The following is a 7,568-nucleotide window of genomic DNA, read 5'->3' on the forward strand; positions in this document are numbered from 1 at the left end:
TAACAGTTCATGTATTTTTGTTATGGTGTGGTTTAATGATGCTTGCAGAAAAAAGATAAGGTAGAAATGGAAATATAAAATTAAACCAGCAAAGTGAATGTGATTATTTTAGTTACTAGTATTACCTGGGGAAAACGCTCTCGGGGTTTTTTATCTAGACTAAATATTTGCTTTTCTAAAAGGGAAAGCCCTCTGCAGCCTCAGCCCCGGGCTGTCAGGTGAAATACTCCCATGGTCCAACAGCTGCAGGAGGACAGGGACATCCCTGTCATCATCTGGTGCCTCTGGCCGCCTGTGTCCGTGGGTGCCCCCGCAGCAATGCTCAGGGATCTGAGCACCACTGCTGTATTCGCTGCCCTTTGGATGCAGCCCTGCTTCCAGGGATGCCCGTCAGCATCTGGACCAGGATGCTGGGCCTGGCAGTGACTGGTTCTGGTCCCGGGGCTGTGCTAGGTGCCACAATGGGGAGGGAGGTGGCCCCGGGAGCATGGGTGCTGCTGCGTCACCGCGGGCAGAGGGGAAGGCACGGGGACATCCTCTGTGCCTGTCCCGGAGGATGTTCCTTCACCAAACCTGGGCACAGCTGGCCTGTAGGCAGCATGGACCTGTCCCACCTCACCCCATCCCACCCCAGGGTGCAGAACTGGGACAAGATTTGTCACGTCCCCGCTCAAGGAGCACCAGGCAGGGCCGTGGCCATCTCGTTGCAGCCGCCGTGCGCGGAGCCCAGGCCTGGGTCGCGAGAGGTAAGCTGGCGGATGGACCGAGCCTGCCGTGTGGCCTTGAGCTTCACTGGGTAGTTAATTTTTCAATTTCTTTCATGGGTCTGGTATGGCAAAGAGTTTGTTTATAATTAAAGTACTTGAAGATTTATACTTTAATTCGAATAGCTGAAAAGAAGCAGTTTCTGTGTAGGTTTCTTCACTATCAGAATCTAAAACAGATTATTATGTAAATTTTTTCGATCCTAAATTCATTATAATATTCAATTTCAGGAAATGCTCTTGACCATCTGCTGCTGCTCTAAGAAATGAGTCTTGGAGATTGTTTACTACCAGAAATATTGTAGGTATTTAGGGTAGATCACAGCGCAGTGTGAGGGCACGGTGCTTATTCCTGCAGCCCGCTTACATAAATCCCTGCCATGGGTGCCACGGGCCCAGCGAGTTGGAAAGTGCAGCCAGAGCCGTGATGTCCCCTCCGCAAACCTCCGGGGATGCCAGGAGGGGCAGGAAGAGTTTGGGGGGAATTTGGGGAATGTTGGGTGCCAGGCGGGCAGCGAGGGCCCTGTCCGCAGGCCTCGGCCTTGCCTTTGGGCTCTTCCTCAGCGTGTGCACGGGGGTGGGAGCCCAAAGCGCCCACCCAGCTTTAATCTGCTTCTTCCAAGCGTGTTTTATTACCGAAGCAGGTGTGTGTTAGTGCCACCAGGTGCCGTGGGGTGAGGTGCAGATGCAGATGTGCTGCAGGACGGGCCTGCATCCCAAGGCGCTGCTCCTCCCCAGGCCTGGCACCTGCTTTAGCTGCTGTTATCGAGCATCTGCAAGACAATAAAAGATTTTTCTGACCACCCCCCTCCCTGCTTGCTCCCACATGTTTGAGTTTGGCTTGGCATTAAACGTGGTTTCTGTTCCTTCTCCCCCACCAACACGTGCCAGTCCTGCTCCCGGCCCCACGGCTGTGCTGATTGATCGATGGGGCCGGGCACCGCAGACGGGGCCGGTGCTGGGGGCACGGCGGGGGCACCCCGGGGGCCGAGCATCCCCTGAGCATCCTCCCAGCATGGGGACGGCGCCACGCGGCGAATTGTCATTAATATCGAATTATGTACAGGGCTTGCAAAGACGAGCTGCTAATAAAGTAGCACAGCCTTCAGAAAGGCCACTCGTGTCTGGCTGCGTGCACAGAGGAATGTGGGAGTGCTGAGAGATGCCTGCGAGCAGTGGCGACGGCAGCAAGAGCATTGTAGGGGGGGCAGGCACTTTGTAGGAGCGGACACCACAGGCCCACAGCACTGCTCCTGGGGGTTGCCCATGCAGCAACAGCAGACCAGTTCCTGAAGTTTTCTTTTCTTTCTTTTCTTTTTTTTTTGTTTTGGCAAACCCAGTTCCGTTGTGATGCCTGTGGGCCCTGCAGGCAGCGGATAGAGGTGGTGATGTCAGTGTGAATTTATAGGATGGGCACTGGCAGCCCTTGGACAAAGGGCTGCTCTGCCCTGCCCATGGTTTTTGGGACTCCCTGCTGCAGCGGGGCTGGGCTGAGGCTCCCCCAGCCCCATGGGTGCTCCCTCATCCCACATATGCCCCTGCATCCGTCAGTGATTCCCCACCCCGCATTTCGGCAAGCATCGGGGCAGCCTTTGTGTGTGTGTGCCCAGCAGATGTGAGCACACCCGAGTTCGATTGCTGCGACTGCCTGGGGAATATTGCTAACTAATTATAGAAAACAGAAGATGCACTCCCCTCCTCTTGCATTTTTTTTTTGATAAACATTGTCTCCTCTCAACAGCTGAGTGTTTAATTAGTGTTGATTGCCGTTCGCGTGTTCAATAACTGCTCATCAGGCGGGGGTGTCCGCTGATGCAGCGTGGCCTGGAGCGTGGAGGAGCGGAGGGTGCTGCTAATTAGGGATGCCGTTTATTTGGGTAAGTCATGTGGACAGCAGCCCAGCTTTTAGGTTAAGTTTCAAGGTTAAAGGGTAAAGGGGAGCGTTAAAAAAAAAAAAAAAAAAAAAAAAGCCCCTCATTTGTGAGGACAGGGAGCTCTGCTGGCACTGCCACCGCCAGCCGGGCCCCTGCTGGCACCCACCTGGCCCACATGAGGTGCCATCCCTGTACGTGTCCACACACACACATGTATATAATGCACATGAGCTGGGCACGTGTGCGGCTGCATCTGTGCTCCCAGCAGAGCCCGGCCCTTCAGGCGTTCCCCTCCTGCATCCCTACAGCCCATGCCTGTTTCCTAAGCTATGCCCCAAAACATGCTGCTGCAGGGGCTGCAGTGTCTATCTGTGGGCAGGTTTCAGGGGAAAAAACAGCTTTTCCACGTGCTCTCAGGCCACCCAGCTGTGTGGGAACACTGCAGCTTACAATCAATGTGGGGTTTTTTGGATGTGAGGACAGTGGGCGGGAGGCAGCCACTTGGGCTCTGCCTTTGCGTGGAGGCTCTGGGACTGTGAGTGTGCGGCCGTGGCATGGCCAGCGTTCCAGCACCGACTGCCAAACACGATGCAAAGCTCCCCCGTTTAGATGAGGAGAAATAAAACCTCAAATGAGCACAACTGTGTTTATAAATGCACCCAGTGATGCCATTGGGAGATGGGGTTGAGTTGACATGAGTGGATTCATTTTTCTTTCCAGGGATGTGCACCCGCACCAAGCTTGCCTTGATGGCCAGAGAAGGACCAAAACACACGGGGAGAGCACAGGAGCATCCCCTGCCATGGGGACATGGGCTGGGGACTTGGCCAGAGCTGCGAGTGGCAGGGCTCACGCTGGGTGCCCCCAGCCATGCCAGGCACATCCCGCTTTGCTGCATGTCCCCTCCCGTTGCGGGCAGGACGGGGGGAGCAGCTCAAACAGCAAATGAGCAAATGCACGTCTCCTCCCAGCACGCTTCCCCGTTATTTATTTATATGTTTATTTGCTGTGCTGCCTGACAGCGGTGATGGAGCTGTCATGCTTTGGTGGCCACCGGCTCGTGATCCGGCACCTGTTCTCCGTGCTTTAATCTCTCCTCGCCGCTCACACAGAGTCTATACATAACCCCCAGCCAAACAAAACGTGAAGAAAAATCAAATCTAATTACATGCCATTGATTTCCCTCCAAATTTGCTTCTAATACACTTTTTGACTACTCCTTGATTATTATTTTTTATTTTTTTTCCCCACTTTTCCCTTCTCCTCTCCTACCCCTCCTCTCATTTGGCGGCAGCCTCCTCCCGTGGTAGCAAGAGGCTGGAGCCTCGCCGGACACGCTGAGCCTGGAGCGGCTAGGAGATATATGGACAGACATGGGGTTTTTTGCTATGACTAGGAATAGGGACGCTCTGTGCGATGCACCTCACCTTAAGGGACAGGTAGGACCGTGCAGTTTTCTTGATGGCTTTTCCCCTTCCCCTCCTCTTTCTTCTCACTAAACCCGACTTTGCTCAGCGTGCCGGCACCGCTGTGGCAGAGCGGCTCCTGTAAGCAGGGCAGCGTTGGGATGAGCTGGGCTGGGGGGGCTGCAGGGGCTTTCTCCCATCCCCAGGCTTTGCTGCGGCCACGTTCCGGTGAAGGGCAGGCGTCCGTTCATCCGCTTCTCCTGCAGCTGGGTCCGTCCCTCGCAGGTGGGGTGGGGAAATGGGAATGCGGGGACTGCCGGCAAGCCTCTGCTGCATTTCCCTGTGTCCTCTGCAGGCAGGGCACTGGTGCATGTCCCCCCTTGACTCCCCGTATTCCCCTGGAGCTAGCAGTGCGGGTGCAAGTGGGGAGGAGACCCCCCAGGCCACGTCCCGATGGTGGCCGTCACTGTCGCCGATGCGTGGCCCTGGTGTCACTGGCACGAGGGGGATGCCCGCCAGTGGCAGGAGCCCCGGCAGCGCAGGCTTCCAAGGGAGCGGCCAGATTTATCGTGTAAGGAGAAATACTTAGGCTGAAGACAGTTCAGTTGTGTTAATTATGGAAATCTAAAGATAATCTATATTTAATGTCAAATTTTTCTCAAATCTACTAAAGAATGAGGAGAATATATGCACATGATGACATTTAAATGAAGAACAAGGTGCAATTAAAGTCCAAAATGTACAGTAGACTAATTGGGAGAGGATGACAAATATAGTTATCATCAGCAACTAATTAGGGACCTGCTTTAGCTTTCCCTGCTTGATTAATCTTGACTAGGTGTTAATAAGTTACGTGGGACCAGCCGTAACTTGCGGCAAGGCTGTTTGTGGCTCCGTCTGGTGTGGTACCGAGGTGGTTTATGGCCAGGCAACGCAGGAGCCGGTGTGAGGACGTTTGGTGCTGGGGGGGTACAATCATGTTAAGGGCTTCTGATTTATGGGGTGGCGTAGTTGGGGTGGGCACCCCCATCTCACAGGGCTTTGGGTGGCGTGGGGCAGCGCTGGCGCTGAGATTGCCTTGATTACTTCCATCCAAGTGGTGCCCAGCGTACGGTTTTCACGTGGTTTTGGCATCTTTTCAGCAGTGCAGGCACCTTGGAGACCCTGCTTATGGGGAGGGTTTTGCTCTGTGGGTGTGTGCGCGCCTTAGGGCTTTCCCTGGTTCCCAGGAGGTTTTGGGGCTGCTCCTGGTACAGTTGGTATCAGCCCAGCAGCCCGCGGAGCTCGGCGGCGGGGATCCGTGGTGCTGAGCACCGCGCCGCCCACCTGCGGCACCGCGTCGGCGCTGCTGGCACCGCCGAGATTTACACGCTTATCTTTTTGCGTTGAAAGGTAAGAATAATAGTAAAATGTTAATGCCGCGCTCTGCATATAACACTGTACATAAAGGACTGACATGACGTGGGAGACAGATAAATCACCGCCGCGTTCAGACGATAATCCGCGGGAGGCAGAATAACGCACGGGCTCTCCCAGCACGGGGAGGCGCGTGGGGAAACGGCTGCACAGCCCAGGCTGGCTCCGAGGTTTGCTGCAGCACTTCTCAGAGCTGGGTTTTATGGAATTTGGTCTATATGTTCGCTGTTCCCTGCTCATAGCAGGCACTGGGTGCTCGCAGGTGGGCTCACTGCGGCGTGCTGCAGCCCTCCTGGGGGGCGCTGGGCCAGGACAGCCAAAAAGCTGCACCGAGAGCCAGGAGAAGCCCTGGGGAAATGCGGCAAGGGGCTGCTTGTGCCAGGCCTGGCCAGGGTGCTGGAGTCCTGAGGAACAACCCCAAGTGGCTTGGCATGGCTAGGCACGGCTCGGCACGGCACGGCTCAGCTTGGCCCGGCACGGCTCGGGAGCAAAGCCATCACCGTGCCGAGGACGAACTTGGCTCAGTCACCATGGAAACGGTGGCCGGGCCCCGGTGCCGCTCGCGTGTGCACAAGTCCCGTTGACCTCACTTAGAATTATTACCTTTAGCCAAATAAAATAATTTGCGTTAATAAAGAGACCATTTTCTCTCGGCTTCCAAGCGAGCCTTCCCCAGAAGGCAGAGTGACTCCTTAATTACACTTTTACTGCAAGGTGATTAATGTTCAATATGTGATACTCCGTTTAAATAAGTCGCTTATTAACACCTTTAATATGTTTTAATTTTTTTCTCCTCTTTTTCCTCCTTCCCCCTCCCTGTGGCGCGAGGTGGAGCTCTGAGACCGGGCACAGGTACCCGCGAGCTGAGCCTGGGGCCCTGCAGCCCTCCAGAACCACAAAATGTCCCAAAACAGGGAGAAAAAAACAAAATGTGGGGGCCAACAACAGTGAAATTAAATGGGGAGCGTGCCAGGAACCCCACTTTGTTTCCCCTGCTGCGGGAGGCTGTGGGCAAGGGGCCAGTGGCCAGCTCTGCTTGGCCCCTCTGTATGCATCTGAGACGCACGGGCTGGGAACAGGGCTGCAGCAAGGTGGGATGCTGAGAAAATGGGGGAAAAATAACATTTTTGGGTCATTCCTTCGTTAGTTAATGAGGGTCTGGTTTTGGGGATGGGGAACTGGCACTGCTGCAGATCCCTAAATGTGCACCGGTCAGCTCCTTAGCTGAGGTTGTGAGAGAAGGGGTGGTTGTCTCACCAGACTGAAAGGGGACGGGGTGTCAGTCGTGGCATTTCTCCTCCTTCGCCCATGCTCTGGGGGTGGGGAACCCAACGTACAGCACGTACATGTGAGCCCCTGTGGGTGCTGTAACGCAGAGATGGGCTGAGGGCGGCGCAGACGGGTGCCCAACGTTAACAGGGAAAGGTGAGATCGGGCCGAGCAGAAAGGTAAAGTCCTTGGGCAGGGGAGCAAGGCTGGAGGTTAATGCCTCAAACAACAAATGCTTTTTTTAACCCCCAGAAAAGCCTCTTGCTTTGAAAAGGCACCTGGTGCCCATTCTCCACTGCATTTAATCTGCGCTGTTGGGCTGAAAAAGGGTGTTTGGTGCTGACACCTCAGTGCTGGCATTAATAAAAATGACTAAAAATGACACTTTGCGTGTAATTTTTGGGACCTTCGTTTTTACCCATACTCATTGCTTGGTTGGTGCTTGGCTGGTGTTTAAAAAAGGAAAGAAAGGAGTTCTGGTTACTGTCTGAAATGGATGGTTTGTCATGATTGCAGATGAAGTTGAAAAGTCAGAGAGTCATTTTATTTTCTTTCAGGTCTTTTTAGAAGTACTTTTGTTTGTGCAGCCCCATATGTCTATAAATATGTCATTATTTGTCACACAAAAGACTGTATTAGTGGTAATAGCCTTTTCTGGATTGTTTTGCTTTTCCCACGTGTGATTCTCACAAGGCACACCGTAAGGAACCTCAGCGAGGCTGGCAAAGCCCCTGCTCGCCAATGGCCGAGGCTGGCACCCAGCACCCTGGGGGGAAAAACTAACTTCAAAAAGTACAAAAATACAGATCCGGCCTCATTGTGGGGCGTATTTATTTTTT

At 54.0% G+C, this 7,568-nt stretch overlaps 1 long non-coding RNA gene across 1 annotated transcript; it reads left to right on the forward strand.

Annotated features, from left to right (window-relative positions):
* The first annotated feature begins 419 nt into the window (after positions 1-419).
* Positions 420-1,638, forward strand: LOC121057876. The gene is made up of 3 exons (XR_005814003.1): positions 420-746; positions 996-1,065; positions 1,429-1,638. It is a non-coding gene; the product is annotated as an uncharacterized LOC121057876 (long non-coding RNA).
* The last annotated feature ends 5,930 nt before the right edge of the window (positions 1,639-7,568 follow it).

The sequence above is a fragment of the Cygnus olor genome, chromosome 20, assembly GCF_009769625.2.
Source record: "Cygnus olor isolate bCygOlo1 chromosome 20, bCygOlo1.pri.v2, whole genome shotgun sequence".
Classification (NCBI taxonomy): domain Eukaryota; kingdom Metazoa; phylum Chordata; class Aves; order Anseriformes; family Anatidae; genus Cygnus; species Cygnus olor.